General features: G+C 38.6%; 1 protein-coding gene and 1 non-coding gene across 5 annotated transcripts in view; one reads left to right on the top strand and one right to left on the bottom strand.

The window, feature by feature from the left end:
- Positions 1–24,233, top strand: part of LOC107999747 (lachesin-like) — a 195,600-nt gene that overhangs the window by 54,224 nt on the left and 117,143 nt on the right. The gene's annotated exons all lie outside the window — the stretch shown is intronic.
- Positions 13,894–14,057, bottom strand: LOC114577791 (U1 spliceosomal RNA). The gene has a single exon (XR_003698123.2). It is a non-coding gene; the product is annotated as a U1 spliceosomal RNA (small nuclear RNA).

Below are 24,233 nucleotides of genomic sequence, written 5' to 3'. Positions count from 1 at the left end.
AGCGCATGCCTTTTGATTTTAACCCTCCAACGACGACGACGGCTACGACTCACAGGATTTTTATCGGCGACGTGCACCGCGTCGCATGCCCCGATGCTCCCACTCATTATGATCGCGTTCAAGTTTCGACGGACAGGATTTCCCTCCTCCCGCGATCGAGTTTTTTCCTTCGCTCGGGATAAGATTCGCCGCTTGACCGATCAATTTTTGGCCGCGATTTTATTCGGGAATCGTGTTTTTTTAAACCGACACTCGATCGAGGAGATATCGAGGAACCGAGAAGTGAAATTCGATATAACGTTCGTTGGTTGTATTACGTAAATGAAATATCGGGATAATTAAAATATATGTAATCCGTGATATAATAATAATAATAACAATAACAATAATAATAATAATAATAATAATAAGCACGTGAATGAAATACGTGATTACGTAAATAAACGAGAAGGAAGTATTACCTCTAATTTACGGGATGTGATAATTGTATACGCGCGCGATCGTGTATACCACCGCGTATACCTCTCGTTTAATAGGTTTAAATTTTAAATCACGTGGGATGTGAAATTTTCACGCGACTTCATTTGTGCGTTACATAAAATATATCATCGTCGAAAACGGACCGGTGTAGATAGAGTTAATCGTATCTCGAGAATACCTTTACGCCCTCCATTTTTTTTTTTTTTACCCTTTTCGTAAAAATATAAAATCGAACGAGACAACGATAAACAAATTCACGATTCGTATCGGGGGTACTCGTGTTACACTCGCTTGGTTAGAAACACGACGCGGTTTATCGTCCTGATTACGATCGTATTTTGTTAAGAAGTTTCTACTTCATTTGCGGTCTTTCCAAACTCGACCCACGTTCCTACAGCTTGTACATAAGCTTTAAGATTGAATTTCACTCGGGATTAGAGGTAATCGATTTCTGTGATACCGGTTAGGAAAAAAAAAAAAAAGAAAAAAGAAAAGGAAACGAGAAGAGTCGTTAAATCATAATCAATATCCCATCAATATTGACGAGGAAGGGGAAGAATATTTTTCCCTACCCGAAATTCTCCTTAAATCGAGATATTTAAAGTTTCGTGATTCTTTTTACGCCCTCCTCCCTATCTTTCTTTAATCCTGTACACATCCTCCCCTCTGGATTATTCATGGAACGTATCCCTTCCACGGGATAAAGGGGGGAAGGCTGATCAATTTCAATCTCTCGTAATCTCAACGATTCCCGTGTTTAGCTAGCGTAGAAACGATAATGAGCTCTACTAAATATTCTACCCTCTATTCAACCCGTCCGCGATTTAACAACGGGACCTGGCGTTCACAAGTGGCGTTCTCCATCATTATGATTTGCTATGTACGAGAGTTAGGAAATTTCTACGTTTGGCGGGAACTTGGTTAAAATTATGAGTAGAAATTCATACCGCTGCGTTGATGCTCATCGACTATCGATAAAATAGGGTAAAACGTGGATATGGATAGATTGTTCGTGACTGAAACGGCAATCGATCGATTGGAAATTAATTTACAACAGGATTGTTTCGAATCTTCGTGTATTTTCGCGCACTTACGTTTAAAGGGAAAGAGGAAGATTCTTTCGTCGATCGTTGTCGACTCTGTAATAAAATTCGGAAAAATGATCTCGCTTGAATACAGAAGACAATAAATTCGAATAATGGGAGACTAAGAAGAGAAAATTAATTTTTTAGAGAAACAATAATCCAGTTTTCTCCCATCGATCTTTTATTCCTGAGATGTTATTTCACGAATAATTCAATGTCCGATACGTTGCAACTAATTTTACGAAGTTGATTGAGTTTTTTTCATTCCGAAAACTTTGCCAAACATCTTCTAAAATTCTATCTTCCTTGATATAGTAACAAAAAAAAAAAAAAATTAAAGAATCGTTAAATTTCGATGGAAAAATTGTACAATTTACTTATTGGATTCACTTATAAAGAAAATTGTAATTTTTGAAGCTTTGAAATTTAACACCCAAAACTAACTAGATTCACTGTGTTTTGCGAATGCTTACGTTTATATACGAGGATCGTTTAAAACTCTACCTTTTTTTAAGTTTGCCTCGAGCAACTTGCGTAATTAGAATTGGACAATTTGAAAATGTAGCTTCGATTCGTTCATACACTTTGATCCATAATTCCGTGAAGCATAATTTAAACAGAGGATTTACAAGCGGATAATAAAAAATTATTTTTCATTATATACGCTTGGAAATTTAGTTAATATACGGTTATTCGAACGACCGGCGTCATTGAATTCGATTGTCATGCGTTCGCATTCACGAACGCGCGGTCGAACTATTACCTGGATCCAGTAGGTTACATTCCAAGAAGATGATCTAGGTCGGGCTATAGGTAACTCGGTTTCCATACTTCTTACCGAGAAATCGTGATATTCCTATTACGTGTACCCCCTTTTCGTGTACCGCTGCTCGATACTGCCAAGGTATAATAGAATCGTACTAACGGAACTAAATAAATATATATATATATATATCACATCGATGGATCAGAGTGAAATAGTTTGATGAAGCGTTGGAGTCGTGAAATCAAGTAAAAATTTTAATCGAGACTTTTGGTAGCCGAAGACACTTGAAATCGGAGGGAGGGAAAGTTGCACGCGGTGGTCTGGGCGATGGCTCGAGCGGAAGTTGGTCGAATAAAAGGGAAAAAGTTTGGTGCACGAATCGAGCGAATCGAAACGGGGGGGAAAGGGAAATGGAGGGATTGGGGGAGTGGATTCAAACGTGCCAACTTTTCCCCTCGTTACTTACTCCTTTTCGCAAGGAATTGGAATTGTTTCGCGAAATTCTACGTTAATTGCGTGTTGCGAAGATTGTTGTTGTTGCAAAACCAATTCCAACAAATTGGAAATATTCGCGAGTATAAATTTTTCCCCCGTCATTCGTTTATATATAAAGGGGGGGAACGAATAATTTAAATAAAGAGTTAAATTCATTTTTCATTTCGATCGAGTTTCGCGTAAATTTGTCCCAAGCTTGGCCCAAGAGTTGCAAGATGCTGTAAAGTTAAACTAAATAAGTCGTGGAAAATTAATCTCGGTTAATTGGGAGGAGGGAGAGTGGCCCCTACGGGTCCGCTACACTTTCCCATCTACCCTAATCCCATTTGCTAATTCTAACAAGTTGAAGATTTTCATAGTAGATTCAATCAGGCGGCAATTGTTCAAACTGCTCGCGATTCAATTTGTTTCGAAGGTGTCGCCATTACCGCGCGCCAATACAACGCTTTTACGCGTCGAATTACGTCGTAAATATCGAATCAAAATTTCCTAATCCTACTTTCCGCTATCAATTTTTCCCATTTTTCAATTCCTCGAGAAAAGTTTCGTCCCGCTGGCCGATCTGAAAACGCCTCCTTTTTTTCACCTCGCCCCTCGAGCTCGAAGAGGAGCACAGGGGAGCGGAACGAAACGAGGTAATTCTCGTTTTCGGATCGCCGGTTTTTCGGATCGCGCATCCGTGGCCGTCGTTAATTCGCTTATTTTGTCAAAAAGGGGTAATTATTTGGATCCGTAACGAAACAACCTTCGAAGGCCCTCCGTTTTCCCTGTGTTGATCGGCTTTAACGCGATTTAGCCCGCGACTGTATCCACCGGTTCCGGGGAATCGATCGTGCGTATCGAGGGGAACGTATCGAGCTTTTCGTTTCAGAGATCCCTTGGACCGAATCTTGCTCGTTCGAACGAATAATAATAACAATAGCAACGATTACACGGGACGACGACTCGACACATTCGTTACAAAAAAAGAAAATGTGCAATATATGTATAATTAGTGTAATAAGTTTCTCCAAGGGATCGAATCTTGCTCGTTCGAACGAATAATAATAACAATGATAATTACGATAATGATGATTAGAAAGGAAGATTTTTTTTACATGGGATAACGATATATTCACTCTAAAAAAAAGTGCGATTATATATAATATATTGATACAAATAATTTATATATAAATTATATTATAATCTTTTTTCGTTCGATGATAGGGAAAGTAATTTATCGGATGATGATGAGAGAGAGAGAGAGAGAGGAAGAGAGAGTTAAGAAGAGTCTTGATTTCATAGAAGGGGAGAATAATTGAACGCGGGACGAAAAGAAAGGAAAGAAGAGGGAGAAAGAAAATTGAACGAAACAGGTTCAGAGTGAACGTACGAAAAATTATTAAACGGTTATTAATTCGCTTTATCCACGCTACGTTTGCGCCGAGAGGAAGATTATTTTTAAGGTTCATTAAATCCATCCGAACCGGAAAGTGTTTAACGAAGCGTCCCTCGTATTCCCCGTTTGATTGCTCACAGTTCGATGTCTGCTTTGTGTTTGCTAACTAGAATCGTCTGACGCTTCTAGGATCTGTTACAACTTCAAACGGTTATAGCGACTGATGAAAGCTAATATTCGCAACTGGGAAAAGGGATTACGCTCTCTATTTACAGGGTGTTCCCGACATCTTCTTCCCTATCAATTTTTTTTTTATTCCATTGTTCTTATTTCATTTAATGTCGCGTTACCAATTTTTGCTGATTGGATATAATAAGGCGATCATCGTCTTTAGCTTCGATAAATTTCATTCGCGTTAATTCGACGCGCGATTAATTTGTTTTTGGGAATTTTACAAGGAAAATATTCCAAACTTCTTCTTCTTTTTATTTCTTATCGAGTACTTATTTCGCGAAAAATTGTAATAATTGAATAATTTGAATAATAAGATGATTGGAATGATTTTTAATTGATAATTTATAAATATGGAGAATATTTAGGAATATTGTTCGTTTGAAATTTCAAAGGAGATTTAAAATATTCCGAACTTCTTCTTCCTTCCCAATTTTTTCCCCAATTTTTCTTATTTCAAGAAATAATTTCAATTGTAATTTTTGATTATATGGCGATCGTCTTTAGTTTGCATAAATCTCACTCAAGTTAATTCGACATACCTGATGATTAATTTGTTTGCGAATTTTACAAGGAAAATATTCCAAACTTCTTCTTCCTTTTCGATTATTTCTTATCGAGTACTTATTTCGCGAAAAATTGTAATAATTGAATAATTTGAATAATAAGATGATTGGAATGATTTTTATTTAATTGATAATTTAATATATATTAATTTGTTTGCGAGTTTTTACAATATATAAATACGAGAAATATTTAGCAATATTGTTCATTTGAAATTTCAAAGAAGATTTTTCTTATTTCAAGAAATAATTCTAATTTTTGGTGATTATATGGCGATCGTCTTTAGTTTCCATCTCGCTCAAGTTAATTCGAACATACCTGATGATTAATTTGTTTGCGAATTTCACGAGAAATATGTTCGTTTGAAATTTTAAAGAGGTTTTGAAATATTCCAAACTTCTTTCGCGAAAAATCCTGACAATTGTAATTTGAATAATAAGAGATATTTCATCTTCATGTTTATAAATCTCAATTCGATATACGTAATGACTAACTTGTTTGCGAATTTTTACAATACACACGAGGTATTTAGGGATATTGTCCGTTTGAAATTTCAAAGGAGATTTAAAATACTCTTGGATCGAGCATTATATTGGGGAACCGAAGGAATATATCGTTCCATTTCGGTCTGCGGTTTCACGAAAATTGATTGACACTCGGGGAAGAAATTTATTTGGTGGGATGTGTTCCGTGATTGGAAGTTGGCGTTTCGTTTGATGAAATTTGCGCAATTCTGTGCAGAATAGATCCGTTTGATTTTTATCGTCCGTAACGATTCCCCTCATTTCGCGATAATCAAACATCGATACTTATAACGTGATATGCAATCAAATGGCGCAATTTCGTATTAGATTTAGATAAAACTCGAAATCGAATAATTGCTCCGTTTGCGAAAACCAAAAATCTCGTATCTTCTTCTTCTTCTTCGAAAAGATTATTGCGGGACAGAACGCGGATGGAAAATTCGAAAATTCGCGAGAGATGTTCATTATTTCGATTGGAACGGTGGTGAAAAAAAGAGGAAAAGTTTGAGAAAATTGGACGAGAAACGAGAAGGGAGAAAAGAGTGCAGTAATTGCAATGACATCGCTCGAAATACCTAACACCTGTTTCATTTTCGTACGTCACTCGATCCTCTCCCCTTCCCCCACCCGTTCGAAAAACGTGGAATTTGTATTTCACGAAGCAATTAAACGGCCGTGCCCGTGGATTCATACGTACGCGTTCCGGGCCTTCCGTTAGCAAATTAATTACCGTTCCTCGACAAGTTCGACTTGTGTGTCTCTGTCGAGAAAAAATTCACGCCGCGTTGTTTTTGCCCGCCGCGTGTTCCGAATCGATCGAATCCCATCGATTCGAAACCATTATCGAAGCGCGAAGAAACGATCTCGAAAAAAAAATCGATCACGCCCGAAAAAAAATATAAATCACCTGACATCGAGTTGAAAAAAGAAGGAAGAAAAAGAGGAGGGGGAAAAAAAAAGGATCCGCGACATTTAAAATCGTAAATCAATCAAAAGTAATATTTCATTCCCGTATGCATTTCATCCTCTTTTAATCTTCGTTCGAAACGGCCCTCTTCGCGGAGCAGAGTGGAGGAATCCCGTATAAATAGGCAGAGTTGAAGCGTTCCGCGAGAGGGCGCGGAACGATGTCTCGAAATGCGTGAAATATTTCCGACGAGGGACGCGGGAGCTCTGTGTCGCGGAACGAGAGAAGACGAAAAAAGGGAGAGAGAGAGAGAAAAAGCTTCTAATTATCTCCAGGTAGCATTTTCACCAGGTGAATTTAAAACCGTCGGAGCGAAAAGGACAATTGAAGAATCCTCGAACATAATCCACCGAATGAACGCGTGTGTATATACGTGTGTATATATATATGTACATATATTATATACTTTTGTGTATTATATATTATATGTATATATACAAAATGCGTTGCTTAAATTTTGTTGCGCTTTGAAGGGAGAAGGAAGAGGAGGGGGAAGTTTTCACGTGCTAGAAATTGCGACGAAAGTTTTAATCACATACTTCCATTAGTCATGCACCCGTGTTCGACGCATGCCCGCGCACAGAAACTGGCTGTAAAACTAGGCTAGTTTCTCGTTTCCGACCGGTTGTCCAGGTGTGTACACACGTACACCTGACATATGATAGCCACCTTCCTCGTCGAATCATCCTGGATTACTTTAATTCCGTGTACTCCACCTGGAGGATCGTGCCGTACTTTTACACGGTATACACGTGACGGTGTATAGGTTAGAAAGTTTTACGATATAACCTCTCTCTCGCTCTCATGCGTTCGAACGTGTTTCGTGTAATCGATGGTAATGATAACGATATCGAGGATCGTTCGTTGTTGGAAGTAATGAAGCGATTTTGATGCGATTTTAATTCCTCTCTCTCTCTCTCTTATTTTTTCTTTTTTTTTTTTTTTTTAGTAAAAGTAAATTAGCTATTAAGAGGAACGCATGAAACGAAGTTTGCGCATAAAGTGCGATAAGAAATTTCGTTTTGTCACATCGTTAGAGGATAATTCGATTTTCTTTTGCAAATTTGTACGTGTGAGGTGTTTGTAGCGGTGATTTCATCTTTCGTACGGTTCGTTTTTAAAAAATTTATCAACAACTCGCCTGTACCTGATTGAGTTACGGTTAATTGAATCCTGTAGAGCTCGTATATTCGATGCGCTTCGGTGAAAAATCACGAAACTCAAGTTCCTTATCAGGCGTGTATGTACATCGATGATAAAAAAAAAAAGAAGAAAAAGAAAAATAAGAAATTATACGTTTCGAAATGGGTGACACTCGAATAAATGAAAAATTAATTCGTTGTATATTTTTAATGATAGAAACGAAAACGTGTCGAATTAGAAATATAGTCAAAAATATAACGTATCGATCATCAATTTTCATTTATTCGAATACGATTCGAAAGATTTGCATCGTCCACTATTGAATGAAGAAATTCTCCGCACAGAGAGAATTATTTATCATCCAAAAAGTATATGTATGAAACCTGTCTCTGTGGGTCGTTAAATCGTTAAGCTTCTTAAGGATTCGGCGAAATATCTCGTTTTAATGATTCCTGGTCTTATGTGTGCGTTTCCTCGATAAAATAAATTTCGTCGATTATATATCGTATCCATATATTTTTCTTTTTTTTTTTTACGAATTTTTGAGCCAAATTAATCGATATCGTTTTCGAGAGGCGAATTAATAAGACAGGATTACGGATCGGAAATTTATTTTTACCAACATTCCAATCGTTCCAATGATATAATCGACAATATTTTAATCTCTAATAAATACTTGGATGCAATATTCTCGTCCATCGAAAAGTCACTTTCCAATCGTCAATAATATCACACGATCCCTCTTTGTTCGTCAAAAAGTCGAGTGAAAGGCGGAAAAAATAGAATTTCTCCGGTTATTAAAATACAAAATTACAAAATCGAAACACATTCTTTCTTTCGTTTCATTTTGATTTCACGTCTACGAATACATAATCTCCCCCCCCCAAAAAAAAGAAATAATCCCTCAATCGTTCAACTCGTCATCGCCATCTCGGTTATTAACGTTACGCTTCTTCCTTCCTTCCTTCCTTCCTTTCTTTCTTTCTTTCTTTTTTTCACGAATCACGCGAAACGTCGTCGTGTTTGCTTTGTCGAAATCCTTAAATAACAACGAAGATCGATCGAGATGTTATCGCGGTTGTGACGCGTGCGTTATTAAATTCGGTCGGGGTGGGGGGGAGGGGTCGTCGTTAGGCCGAAAAACGGCATAATTCCGAGAAAGAGGTGGTCAGAAATCGTCGAGTTAATATGTGGGGAGAGAGAGAAAGAGAGAGAGAAGATGCGTTCGGCATGGGTAAGAAAAGGACGACGGCACGGAATGGGGCACGTCATGCAATTGGTGCACGCGAAAATCTCGTGCTACACACCGCCACTTTACGCCTTTCTACGCGCCTCCACGCCTCTCCCACGTTGTCCACGTTGGACGCTTAAGGAGATCCCTCGTTTTATACAGGGTGTGCAGACACTCGATCGAATCGAACGAGCTCTGAGTCGATGTTCGTAGTATCGAGCGATTAATAAGATTTTCGAAATTAGGATCGATTAGAATCCTGTATCCCAAGGATGCTCAAAGAGATTTCCTTCCTAAATGCAACGAATTTTCCACGTAGAATTGGAATATTTGTACAAGTATTTGTAATCAAGAGTATCGAGGTTAGGATCGTGTATTCAAAGATACGCTTAAAGAGACGGAGGTTTTTTTTCTCGATATCGAAGGTATTATATTTTTTCTTTTTTCAAGATTTTCGAAGTTTTTCAGTCCACCCTGTATCCAGGCGTGCATGGGTTGGACGTGTAGTTGTCGGCGCACATTGTCGTGCGAAGAGGGCGAGTTGTTTGGTCGCAAATCATAGGTGTTGGGACGAGTTGGGGCACGATCTCGCCTACGATTTCTTTGTAAACCACCGTTGTCGCCACCAACACTCATTATGCTCGACCACGGGAATACAATATGGACGTTATATTTAGAATTCTGAATTTTGTTGGAACCCCTTCGCCGTCTGATGAACCCTCGAGGGCTCGTATTAGGAGACCGGCGTAACGATGGCGTAATCCCTCGCGTGATTTGGAATCTCCCTCTCTCCCCTTTTTTTCATTCTTCTATTTTTTTCACTTCAAATTAATGATATCGTATTCTCTTGCGATCGAGAGTAATCAAGTAATTGTATTAGGATTCAATTTGATTAACCGACCGATTATTTTTGTTTCTAATTTGTCTCGATCCTCGATATCGTTCATTTATGCAAATGTTTAATTTCTATTCGCTTGCGTTAAATTTCTATCTGTAAATATACACGATTAGATATTTGCTTATAATATTGCCTAATAATACGAGGCAAATATTGATATATATATATTTGTAAACACGTGTGATTTAATGATATTAGGCGAATGGAGATTAACAAATTGGTTTATGACAGATGATCGTTAACGATAATTTATCGCGCAGTGATTACTTTGATCAATAACAATATGATAGTGGAACAACGATTAAATAGAACGAATTATTCTATTTTCTAATCTAGAAAGAAATATTTTCTACCGCAATATCGGATGAAAAATTACGATGTTTATGTTGTAAACCAGTTTTGACTAACGAGGATCGTTCGTTTATACATTTATATCGTTCATAAATCCAACGATTAATTATATAATTCGCGTGATTATATATTTGCATACGAAAAATTATAATAATACAGTTTTATGCAATTTGTATTTCCATTCGTTTAGAAATATCTACGTCGACGAGATGGAACAATTATTTATTTTGTACCATTCCAATTAAATTCTACGCGGTTGACTCCATTTCCTTCGCTTTGCCATCACGTAATTTCGAGATTTTCTCGTCACTGAAATTTTTTTTCTTCTTCCCCCCCTCCCCTCCCTCCGTCTCTTGTTTAATATCACGTCGAAATAGTAATTTAGATTATCTACGATTCCGTGAAACCGCAGTGTCTCTGTTTGCTCGAAACAGTGTTCAATTAAACGTTCGAGGTCCAATATTCCAACGGGATCCAAACACTTGTTTAAATTCACTGTATTTATTAATATATAGGAATAGAGTAGTTGAAATAAAAATAAAGTTAGTGTCGCTTAAATTTGCAAAAGAGAGAGAGAGAGAGGGGGGGAGGGAAAGATAATTCCTTTTCGAAAATGTTAAAATAAAATTTTTAAAAACGTCAGAATAAAATTGACGAGTAATTTAAATTATATGATGACGAATAGATGGAAAATTTTTTTTAAAAATACCAGGAATATACGTGTATCTTTCCACGATATAACCTCAAATATATTACGCAATTAATAAAACGAGAAATATTTTCGTCGTGAAAAACAAAAGAAAACAAAAACAAAATAAAAAAAAAAAAAAAAAATGAAAAATCGCGACACACTCTAAAATAATATACACGTACACACGTGTAAAACATAATATCGCGTAAGATATTGCATAAAAGATTAATGAAATCGAACAATAACTCCATTCGATTTAATGTCACGATGGTATATAACTTTTAATGCCAAGCGTGGCAAAAATGATATTACGAACAAAGTCAATTTTTCATCACGTTTTATCGATGTAATTTATATATCCCCCTCTCGTATTCTATTCATTACAACTTTTATTAAAAAAAAAAAGAAAGAAAGAAAGGGGAAAAAAAGAAAGAGGGGAAAAAATACACGAGATATATCGTACGAAACAAATAAAATAAATTTAATAACGGAATAGCGGAGCGTCGAAATTTCTCGACTTCATTAATCGTCCCCCTCCTTCGCCCGCTGGTGGGAAGGAAAAAAATATACAATTTCATCAAAATTGTTACGCCATATTTATTTTGACTCGGCAGGGATCAAGGGAAAACGTGTATATTATGTGTGTGTGTATATATATATATAGAGAGAGAGAGAAAGAGGGAGAAACAGTATGGAAGGGAAAACAGTGTCCCGGAAGGATGTAACTCGTAGACAATTTTCCCTTATTTCGTGGCTACTTCCTTTATTATGTCCTCTCCTTCTTTCATTTTCCCCTCCCTCGCCACCCCTGTTTATTACTATTTCCCATCTACGCTCCATATTTGCTCGATTCCCCCCTCCCCCTATACTCTCTTTATATACTTTCGCTCGTTTGCAGAACCGCGATAAAAATGATCACACAGGTAACGGAAAAATTGTCCGCGACTTATGACTCTATACTTCTGGAACGTAATATTGCGCGTGCGAACGCGTGTGCATCGCGAATCGTAAATCTCGAGTTACGTGACGCGTTGTGGATTTTCAGATTCTGGGGGGAGAGGAGGAGGAGGAGAAGGGGGCGAACGAATCGCGAAATATTCTTTTCCACGGAACGCGGCGTTGTTAAAGCGATTCGTTATTTATTTTCAATACGTGAGTACGTGATTCTTTCGCGATTTAATTTCATTGGTTTTTGCTTTGTTATGTAATGAGATTTTTTTCTCTCTCTCCTTTTTTCGTCACTTGTTTTCGTCGCGAGAGACTTTTGTGTGTATAATTGTATATACTTGTCCAAAAAATATTTTATTCGTCGTTTTTATCATTTGAAATTGAAGAGAAAACAACGCGCTTTTTCGCGTTTCCTTTTTTTTTTCGTCGTAGCGGAACAGCCGCGAAAACAACGAATGTTTGACGATGTAAAAATGAAGAAGAAGGAAAAAAAAAATCTTAAATATTTATCGAATCTTGTTAATACTTTACACGTGCGCGTGTACGTATAGTGGAGAAATTGGCGGAGAAGGTGGAGAAGAATCGATAGGAAGGGAAAGTAATTACGTTCTATTAAAGTTAAATGTTATTGACATCATGCATAGTTACTTTCGAGTTATACGCGCTCTTCAGCCACGATCTGATTCGCCTCGGTACACTTTTCCTTTTTCTCCCTTCCCTTTCGTGAAAAATCACAGGCAACGCCAGGGTACTTCCATTAGTATTCAAATTGATATTTGTTCGAATCAAACCGCATCTCTCGTCTCTTCCTTCCTTCCTTTTTCCCTCCCCTCCCTCCTTTTTTCCCTTCCTCGTGGAATCGGTTTTAATTCCAAATGCGGTGGTTGTAAAAGTAACGGAAAGTGGCGCGATGATAACGATGGATGGATGGATGGATGGGTGGATGGAACCGCGAGTATGGCGATCCTCGTATAAAAATAGATCGGGGAAAAAAAAGTGGAACGAAATGTTTTCACGTGGATTTGGCTTTCCAAGTGACCAGTGCGGAAACGTGTGTTTATTTAATGAAGAATCGATCGCGTTGCTTTTTCACCATCCGTGATTCGGAGGCGTTAATAATGATAAATCGAATTAATGATTAAATTCCTCTCCGCTTGTTTGCTTATCCCGACAAACGAAATTTTTCCGTCTCTCGTTCATTTAACATAAAAAGCGAATTTTCGAGTGATTTTTTTCCCCCAGCAAATGAACGATTTACATTATATTGTTATAACGAGAAAAAAAAGGAAAGAAAAAGAAAGAAAACGAGGGATTAGGGAGAAGAAAATAAAATACGAATTTGAAGGCGCTAATTACTCGAACTATACATACGTAAGATAAAAATCTTGGAAATTTGTTATCGCGATAACAATGAACACGTTGTAAACGTAAACATTGCCACTTGTCCCGAGTTCGCTCGAGTACACCATTCCCAACTAAGTTTAATAGTACACTTCTGGTCGCAACGCTAGTTAACCGCACTTAATAGAGCGTAAGATGCCTGGAAGGGTCACGGATAATATTTACAATTCATGATGTGGCGAAACGGTAGAGTTTCAATTATTCAAAGCAAATACGGCATGGCGCATTCATGACGTTAATTTCGATCATTCGAAGCGATTCGTGATTCCGAAACAATTTCCACCATATCAAGAAGAGAGCAAGCAATTTCACTCTTCATTAATGCATGCAATTGGAACGTTATTTTGTTATAACGTTGCTCCGCTTATCCGGGATCGCTCGAAATCGACTTGGTAAGAAATTCACTTGTATACAAAGATCTCGCCCCTATTAAAATTTCATGATATTTTTTCTTTCTTTTTCTAACAACAGTGTCGCCGTAATAAGTATATAAAATACTTAGGGTGGGAAAATTGGCGAATATTTATGGAAATTTCAAATTGACCTATATCCCCCCTCGTGAAATGCTTTTTGCATAAGTAATTTTATTGTAAAAAATTTACTCGAAACATCGTTGGGCGAAAGAGGAAGAAAAAAAAAAGAGGAAGAAAACGAGAGAACGTGTTTCTCATTCGACAAATAGATTTTTCGAACATTATCGTCAATCTTTTCTTTTTTTTTTTTTGATTAATGTTTATTGTTGCGGGAAAGCGCGAACGCAGTCCCACCTATCAAAAATTATACGCCCGAGATACCCACATTAGGGGTATTCGCAGGGGTCAACTGAGCCTATAGTGCAATGGAAGAGCCTCGCCCTGGAGGAACCGCCTTTGTGATCACGGTATCCTCTGCGTCAGGTAAGTATGCCCCACTTCCTGTTCCACAACAATTTGTAAATCAACGCGACGATTCTACTTTCGAGAAAATCACTACGCCCGAAGCGCACTGTAGCGGCACTCGTAGGAACTAAACTCTATCCTAACTCTATCCTAACTTTCGTCCAAGATCAATTTTTTATTTCCGAAACAATATTAACAAACAACAACATTTAATATCACCCTTATATCACGTATCAATAACTCCTCCTCTTTCACCAACAACCCACTGCTCGATTAACCATTATCCACGATCATCCACGATTATATCCACCCTACGGATAAATATCAATGATTCGCATCAAATGTACCCGTTTCGAATTCTCGAAACAAAATTTCCATCCGATCGAGCGTTTTCGTCGTTACGCGCGTGGGAAATCCATCCGCAGGAAACAATCGAATAATCACCAATTGGTTGGATCCACGCGATCTAATCCACTCGCGGCGCGCATCGTAAGATACACATATTTTCTTAGCACGTCGACATACAGGTTCGTCAATCTATCGGTGATATAATTGGTGAATGACGAGTCCCGTAATCACCCTTCAACCCGTTTAACACCCGGGTTAAAGGCCACCGCCGTTTAACGCCCTCCTCTGTACACACGCGTACGCACGCGTACGTGTGTACGAAGTTGATTAAATCACTCTCGCCGAGATTCGGCCGGCGAGAGCGCGATAATTATCGCTCGTTAGCTCGTTATGTTATCTGAATTTGTAATCAATACCGGCGGAAGTCCAAAGCGGTGGTGGACGTGCCTCTCCCCCCTCCCTCTCTCCTCCCCCATCAAGTCTCCTCCGCGTCTCCGCGCGTGTTTTAATCGAAATATTCGGGGAGGAGAGGGGCGGAGAGGATCAGCCGTTTAATTCACGGTCGTTCGCGGCTCGTCCTCCTACTTGTGAAATATATTATTTCGTGGTAATTTCACGGCAACGTAATTGAATTGTGTGCGCGCTACTGTGTGTACGTCTGTTTACATTTGAATTACGAAGGATTGATATTGACACCGGTTGGTTGGATCGTTTCGGTGTTAATTTGTTTTTCGAGTTGAGGTTTGCGCGCGATCAATTTGCAAACTGGCGAGGTGACGATTTTGTATAAGAGAAAAAAGGAAAAGTTAAGAACAAGGATAAAAATGTAGAGGAGGAGGAAATAACTCGTTAAGTCGAGGAGATCGTAGTCTCGTGTTTCGAGTGGATCGTGGTGAAAGAATTTAAACGGAGATTTCGCGGAATTAGTTATGGTGGCCGTTAAAGGGTGGCCAAGGGTGGTGGTGGTTTTAATTAAAGGCGAATTAAACGGCTAATTTATCCATCCGAGGGCGGAACGATGAACAATGGATGAAGCGCGAAAAGCACGGAATGCGGCGCAGCTGCGAGAAAGAAGTTACACTCTATGTGAAAACTTGGGGGGAAAGTTTCTAGACGGTCGAGTAAACGACAAATTTGCGAGTCGTTGTGCGCGAACTGCGATGTTTTAAATCTTTCGGAAGATTCCTCCTCTCTCCCTCCCTTCCATAAGTCAACTCTGAATTTTGAATCCTATCCCCCCTCCCTTCGTCACTCAGTTGAACTTCCACTTTGATCATCCTTTAACTTTTTAATCGATTTAACAGTTTACGCGATATCGTAATACAATTGTTTAAATTTTGAATATGAATTTCTACAACTTTCTTCAATTTTTTAAAACGAAAAGAATTATTTACTCGCACGAGTAATTCGAGGGGTGAATAAATCACGCGTGGATAACGCAGTTTTATTTAACTTGCAAATGTTTTATCTCCTCCTTGTTAATAATAATTCAATTGTAAATTGAATTGAATTCGAGATACGTAAATCGGGAAAGCTCACGTGTCAGGGTAGTTTATATTCAATAGTTCCGTTTCCCAAGATTTCTTTGGGGATCTTTAAACCGGTCAAGTTTCGCGCAAACCAACGCAAATAGAGGAGGGAAAAGCATGCAAGGGAAACGCTGTTCGATAAAGTGAAATTATTTAACTGCGTCGGGAGCACTATAAAAGTATTGGAGAGAAAAATTTGTATTTTCCGCAACAGAGAGAGAGAGAGAGAGAGAGAGAGAGGGTAAAGTGTATAATCGTGTAAAAAAATAAATTGCAAAGTTCGTATGTATTCTTTGCAATTTAACGACCGAACAATAGCATTTTTTTTTCCAGCCAATACCCGCGATAAAATGAATTTATCTTTTACAAAATTTTAACCCGATATACCCTATAACCGAATAAAAAAATAATATTTTTATTAACGGACAATCGACGATATGTCAAAATTATATTTTATTATTAACCATGACAGATAAATAATAATTTAAGTAATTTTTCATAATCAATCCTGTATATATATATATATATATATACAAGCCATCGATGCACAGTTGTGACTATCTTCGACTATCCTCTGTATACGCGTATACGATCCTCTTTGGGGAATTTCACTTTTATTATTAAAAATTACTGGAGCATGGCGTCTAGCGAATAAATTTCAGCGAAATTGAATGCCGACGGACTTTTCAAGAGTCAGATAATTAGACAGGTTGAAAAATGTATTCGCGCGCGACTCTCCTGCCTTTGATGTAGTTACACTGTGCTTCTAGCGTACCGACAGAGCGTGATGATGCTCAAAAAAAAAAGAAGGCGACATTTGGAAAGAGCATGGATGACAAAAAAATTCGGAAGCGAAGGGTTACCGCTATTTTTTTCTTTCACTTTTATCGTTCGATTATTCGTTCGATGTTTATTTATTAAACTCGAATATTAAACTTTCGTTTCTTTTTTTCTTTTTTTTTTTTTTTAGAATCTCGAAACGAACAAGCGTCGAATAAAATTTTAAGGTATCGATATCTCCTTCTTCTCGAACCGGAATCTGTCTATAATTTTATCAACGAGCTATTACGTGTCACGTTCAGGTAGAATTTATAGACTCTTTTGATAATAAGATTGGCGACGCGTGTTTGAAGTTGGTTGCGATAACGAGGCAAGAAAAATAGAAGATAAGAAAAAAGAGAGGGCCAGAAGGATGAGAAATGAAAATTATCAACGTCTCTATTCTAAGAATTACCTAACCGTACATCATTTTCTTCTTCGCAATTTTGTGTGTGCATCTCTTTCCACGGTTTAAAGTAAAATACAAAGTGTCTTGCTCGTCTTTTCCTTCCTCGAAAAAACAAAATACAGAAACCAAAAAAAAAAAAAAAAGAAACAAGCAAAGAAAGAAAAAGAAGGAGAAGAACTACCACAACTACATTTTATACGTATAGTTGACTTTTTTCCGCTTTGCTTGCCAGTTTCTTTCGCCAGTTCTTCTCAACCGTCTTCAAATACCATTTTTAAACACCACCAACGTTTAATCCAACGAATTGCAATTCTCCTCTCTCCTTGCACGGCGGTATTTAAAAAAAATCGCGCGATCCATCAGTTATTTCGCGGAAAGAGGAGGAGTCGCCTATTAAATAAATAACGTAACGTTTCAACGAGGACTTTGTGTGTGTGTGTGTGCAACAAACAGGAACGAACAAGCTAAACACAATGAGCAGCAGAAGGAACTTTGTTGTGCCTTTTCAGCTAAACCTGGATGCAGCTGTTTGGGCTGCTCCAGTGTCACGACGTCAGTTTGTTTGGCTTAGCCGAAGAGAAAACTGAACTATTACAACTTACCCCCTCCTTCCCCGTATTCCTTCCTTTCCAATCGTATTCCCCCGTTCGAGAATCCTTTCGTTTAGATTTCGAGAAATTGATTTCGGAAGAATCGTCGGAAAATCGACACTCGGACGGACGAGTGAACAAGCAAGTGGATAATCGGTAATCGACAGTTTTCACTGAAGGGAAGGAAAAAGAGAAAGCTTCGATGTTAGAAGCTTTGGAAAGTGTTTGCTTCCTTTCTTCTTGAAGGGCGGCGACAGATGGATGTTTCTTTCTAACATTTTGATCCTTGATTTTCGATTTATAACTGGGAATTTTCTTTTTTTAGGGGAGGGAGGGGGGAGGAGGAGGAGGAGGAAGCGAGGTTTAAGGGGAAGGAAATTCCCGAAGTGAAATTTCTGAATAATCTCGTAGAGAAATAAGGTAACATACATTGACGTGACTTATCGACAGTTATAACAATATATTTTTCTGAACCATTCTACGAAGTGTCCGAGAAATAGCTACGTTTCGTGGAAACAATTCTGAAGAATCGTGTCGGTGAACTTCGATGTAGGTTATAGAAGGCTATTTTGTCAGCAGTTTGCTTTTCCATTTTGCTATACTGTATTATTACTATAGTACTCCTACAAACTGTGAGCGAGTGTACGATTATTCACTGAGGTGGATAATCGAGATATCCAATAAATAATTGTAAACGCAGAATTGTTTAATAAACGCCAGAGAAAGGAGAAGAGAGAAAAAGAAGAAGGGAATTCTTATATAAACTTTGACACTTTTTAATTTAACGCGAACGAATTATTTAACGTGTCTACGAAAAATTTATTTTTAGAGCGATACACGTGAGTCGAACTGTTTAACATTTCAGATCAAGTTTATTATCCAGAAGCTACAGAAGCGTTTTTCCAATGAGCGACTTGTCGCCCTCTGATGACAATTTCACGTTTAGATATGAAAAAAAAAAATATACATATATATACACAGGAAGAGCGTTAAAAAGCTCTCGCAATTCCGAAATATCGCTGAACCAGTTATCTAGACTTAAATCTACATTTACATACGCGTTACGTTAAATTTTAAAATTGTTCCAATTAAGCGAAATGAAGAATCCTTGCGTAAGCGTTGCATACCAATCGATCTAATTACAAAGATTATCTCGGTATCGAGGCAATAAAACGACTCGTTTAAGCCGTCAATTAACAACGTGCTGTGAAATCATGGTATACGCGGAAAATGAAAATTTTGAGCGGAGCGGAACAGGGAAAATCAATGGGCTGTTGTAGAGGCTTGCAGAGAGAGCGTGCCTGATGGTAGGTGGGAAAAACAATAGCCGGAATGAAAATCTCGGTTTTTGGTAAACAATTTGCAGTTCTGGTAAACACCACCATTCTACCAATTCGAATATTTTTTTCAGACTCATCTCCAATATCGAGATGGAAAATTACACTCTACTTTTTCAAATTTAATAAATAACGAATTGTCGAGCAATGGAATAATTAACTTGGCACGCTTTTCTCTTCGTCTTGGTTTATTTTCGAAACCACGATTACATGGATATAAATAAAAAAGATTAATTCGATTAATTCGAGATGATAAAGCAAATTGAAAATTAAATCAAGGGTTTCGATTATCGAAAACGACAAATTTCTTCATCCTCGTTCAAACTCTTTACTTAAATGATCTAAATGACTGGAAAAAGAAACGCTTATCTCTTCATTTCCATCGATTACCGTACTTCAAATCCTTTATTTGAGAAATCCAAACGATCCAAATTATCATTGGAAAGAAAGAAAGACATCTATTTCTTCATTTCTATCGATTACTAAATTTCAAAATCTCCATTTAAGAAATCCTAATGATTCAAATTATCATTGAAAAAAAGAAAGACATCTATTTTTTCATTTCGATTACTAAATTTCAAAATCTCCATTTAAGAAATTCAAATGATTGGAAAAAGAAACGCTTATCTCTTCATTTCCATCGATTACCGATTATCATTGAAGAGAAAGAAAGACATCTATTTCTTCATTTGTCATTAAAAAAAAAAGACACCTATTTCTTAATTTCCATAGATTACTATATTTCTCATTTAAGAAATCCTAACGATCCAAATTATCATTGGAAAGAAAGAAAGACATCTATTTCTTCATTTCTATCGATTACTAAATTTCAAAATCTCCATTTAAGAAATCCTAATGATTCAAATTATCATTGAAAAAAAGAAAGACATCTATTTTTTCATTTCGATTACTAAATTTCAAAATCTCCATTTAAGAAATTCAAATGATTGGAAAAAGAAACGCTTATCTCTTCATTTCCATCGATTACTGTATTTCAAATCCTTTATTTGAGAAATCCAAACGATCCAAATTATCATTGGAGAGAAGAACATCTATTTTTTCATTTGTCATTAAAAAAAAGAAAGACACCTATTTCTTGATTTTCATCGATTATTATATTTCAAAATCTCCATTTAAGAAATCCAAATGATTAGAAAAAGAAACGCTTATCTCTTCATTTCCATCGATTACTGTACTTCAAATCCTTTATTTGAGAAATCCAAACGATCCAAATTATCATTGAAGAGAAAAACGACACCTATTTCTTCATTTGTCATTAAAAAAAAAAAGACCCCTATTTCTTAATTTCCATAGATTACTATATTTCTCATTTAAGAAATCCTAACGATCCAAATTATCATTGGAAAGAAAGAAAGACATCTATTTCTTCATTTCTATCGATTACTAAATTTCAAAATCTCCATTTAAGAAATTCAAATTATCATCGGAGAAAAGAAAGCCACCTATATTCCTTCGTATCTTCATTATTTCAAACCTAAGAGATTCGAACGAGCCAAATTATCCATCCTTTGAGACTCTCGCGTTTCAAAATCCTCAAAATCCCCAAAATCCAAGATCCTTGCGGTCCTTGTCCAGCCTCAACCGCTCACCACTCCCTGCACAAACAGGATCGGGATGTTTTTCCTCTTCCTTTCCGTGATACCGCGAGTTATGGGACACACGCTGGTTGCGGGCCGGGTTGTACAGGTCGGGATAGGCGAGCACGTGTAGACACGAAGGCGGCTAGCAGCTGGTGCCGTTCAGTTTCGGGTTACATATCGTCTTGGCTAGATTCCGCCAAATACGTATTCCCGCCGTCTGGGCCCGGTTGGCACGCCATGCGTTATGTTAAGAAGTGCAGTTAATTACGAAGATAATTTCGAGTCGTGTGTTTGCGTGCTGCACATAACGAGCTTCCGACTTCGGGAGTTTCTGCCGTGCAAGCCAATCCGCACCGCCGAGCGAGGCCCACCCCTCGCCTCTTTCCCCCTTTCTCCCCTCTCTCCCTCCCCCGAACGAAACCGATCGTTATCCGTCGAACAGATTAGAACGAAATCCCCTCGATCGTTTCCCAGAAATTCTTTTTAACGCGAATCCACCCTTCGTGTCGTCGGTGGGGATGATTTTCGCTCCCCTCCCCCACTTCCTCTCTTCCCTTCTTCTTCTTGTTCTCATTGCTTCAGTCGTTGGTCGGAGAATTAAAGAACAAGAGGGGAATATATATCTTTCAATAATTGTAAATTCCAAGTTATTTTTCAATCGTTCAATAATTTTTCTCGAAGACGTTGAAGCAAGGTGTCGAATTCGAGTATGTTTCTTCGTTATTTCACTCGATATTAATTTCGATTCTCTCATATATCATACAAATTTGAATCTTGTTGTTATTACATCGATTGGAAAAACTTGATCTTGTGAGAGCGTGATTACGTGCACCAGGGTGGGACGGTCGAAACGACGCAGCATTTGCCCTCGATCCATTGCTCGCGTAATCAGATTAATACCGTGGAGTGCACGCGTGTCACCGGCATTGTCGTCTTTGCGCGGCCGTAAATTTAAATGGTGCTTCGAAACGAGATGATAAAGCGATTGGGGGGAGAGGAGGAGGGGACCGGGAGACGTGATTAGTGTAATAAAGGGAAGGGATTAGAACGGCGGGATTCGAATGTACAGATTTCGCAGATAGTAGAATGGATAAAACTGAAAACGGATCCCCGGTTAGTTTAGAATATGCGATTGTGATCGGCGATACGTTTCACCGAACCAGCCCTCCTACAAGGGATGGCTTTGAATTTTGGACACGGTTTCGAATCGTGAACGCAACTGAAACGGAGATCGCATCCTCCAAAAGGTGTGTATATATGTGTATGTACATCCTAGGAGTTTGGAATTTCATATTTCACCATCAGATTGGCCGTGGCTACGAAAAACTGTGTACTGGTTATCGAGTAACCTGTAAGATAAATCCGTATCTAACTAGATTCGTGCAACACTTACCAAGATTAGAAACTCCTCGAAACCCACCCACTTTTTCCCCTCACTTTGATTCACCGATATTGCCTTCCCGCTCTTATCATAAAAGGTAAATTTGTCAACGTGATCGCGGCTATAAATTCTATGCATTTATCGAGAATCGAAAGGTGAATCGAGATCGGTAACGCACGAGCATGCGCGACGTAGAGTTTGTAAGTTTTTTCGAAAACTTGCACCACGATTGTCTGCAATCATTAAATAGGAATAGAGGAAAGCAGATGATCGAGCAGGAGATTGCAAAACCGCAAACCTTCCCTCGTTAGAAACCCTCTTCCATGAGAGACTCTTACGAGACTACTCCCTTCTTACCTTTTCATACCTGAACCCGTAGAAGCAGGAAGAAAATACATCCTCCAGACCACTTAAAATCGTAATCTCTCCCCAGTATCATTCTACCCTATCAAAACGAGAGTAGAAACGTGAAAAGGTCCCTCGAAAATAGGAAGAGAGAGAAAAAAAAGGAAAAAATCGCCTCCTCCGAACAAACGTTCATAAAATTTATCGTATCGCGTACTTGTAAATTACATCTTGCTCCTGCAAGATCCGGGAGGAAGAGATCCGTGGAATAACGTGCGCCTAGTACACACCCACATCTATATATATATTACATATATGTGCGGAAGAAGAGCGTGGAAAAGCGCGAGGCATTCACGCGAGGAGAAAGAAGATTCCATAAATTACGTGCAAATCGAGGCAGGTATTCTGGCACGGGAATAGATTAGGCCCTCCCTCGTCGTATCCAAATGCGGGAAACTTCTTGATCTCAGCCGGGGGTGAAGAGAACTTTTTTCGAAGAGCGAGAAGAGATGCATCTGCCCCGTTCACACGTCGCGTGGACGGCGCTTTATTCCGGCCTCGAATCAGGATTGGCCGAACCGAATCCTCCGACTCGACACGCGTGGAACAATTCTCGGCCGATAATATCTTAACCTTCCTCGAGCTACTTCTCTTCCTCTTTCTCTCTGTCTTTCTCTCTGGTACGAACAGATTCGTCGTTCCATCCCTTTGTTGGAACGTTTCGAGGGAAACGTGTTTTGAAACGCCACTGTTCCACCCGGATTTATATATATAGCCTTTTCCTTTGTGGGGGAATTCTTGTTACTTGAGAAAGGATTTAACGATGCGCTTGGTAAAAATTATATCCGAGGCAACGGTTAATTGGATTGTCGTTGAGAGAGGAGGCGGAGATATTCGTCTTTTGGTTTGGTATTTAGGTCGAGGAAGAGGATCATACTTATTTTTACACGCTGTTGATATGCATTGCAAAGCGTATCGTTTAAAAAGTGGTCGATAAACGGGATCCCTGATCGGAGAACTGTGCTACAATTCTCTTTTTTTTTACTCGTAAACCAATATTCGAAATTTTCCTCCGATATCAATTTAGAATAGTGGCAACGAGAGAAATACGATCGAACGATACACCGAACGTACAAACCGCTCGATGCCAAAAGTCTGGGCGAACAATCGTCGTCCCAAACGACAAAGAGTCTTCCGTTACCTTTGTCGTCGATATTCATCATTTATTCCTTCCCATTTATTCAAAAAATTCAAAAAAAAAAGGAACAATGATCGTCCCCGCGCCAATTAGTCCCGAAACCTTTAATCCCTTCTTCCCGTTTCCGATATACGATATAAGGTATAATAAAGCTCAGACATGGGCACGCTCGCTCGAGAGAATTTCAGTGACCCAGATTTCCCGTTCCGTTTCAAATTGGAAAGGACGGCAAGTTCCGAGTCCCCCAAGTTGGAGTTGAAAAATAAAGAGGGAGAGAGAAAGGGAGGGGGGAAAAAGAAGGAAAGAAAGCGAAGAAAAAGCGCAAAAAAGACACTGGAGATTCGCTGGTTGGCAGATGTCAATCGGCCGGCTCGATTATGGGCCGCGTGTGCAACTGTATGCCAGCCCAGTAATTGATTCGCATTCTCTGTAACGAGAAAGGGTAAAGGGGAGGGGAATCCATCCGCTCTATCGCGGATTTACAGACAGGGCGGCAGACTGGCGGGCGGCAAGGGATGCTAAATTATTTACCGACCAGTCTATCCGTACTTACCGACACGTGTTGCGCGGGGTTGTACAGTTGTGCGCCTCCTTCCAAAACCTTGTATCACCACGAAACACGAAAATTTCCCAGGTTAGGTGGGA

The sequence above is a fragment of the Apis cerana genome, linkage group LG16 (assembly GCF_029169275.1).
Source record: "Apis cerana isolate GH-2021 linkage group LG16, AcerK_1.0, whole genome shotgun sequence".
Classification (NCBI taxonomy): domain Eukaryota; kingdom Metazoa; phylum Arthropoda; class Insecta; order Hymenoptera; family Apidae; genus Apis; species Apis cerana.
Note: the sequence above shows the minus strand (reverse complement) of the source record. Positions and strands in the feature narration are given on the sequence as shown.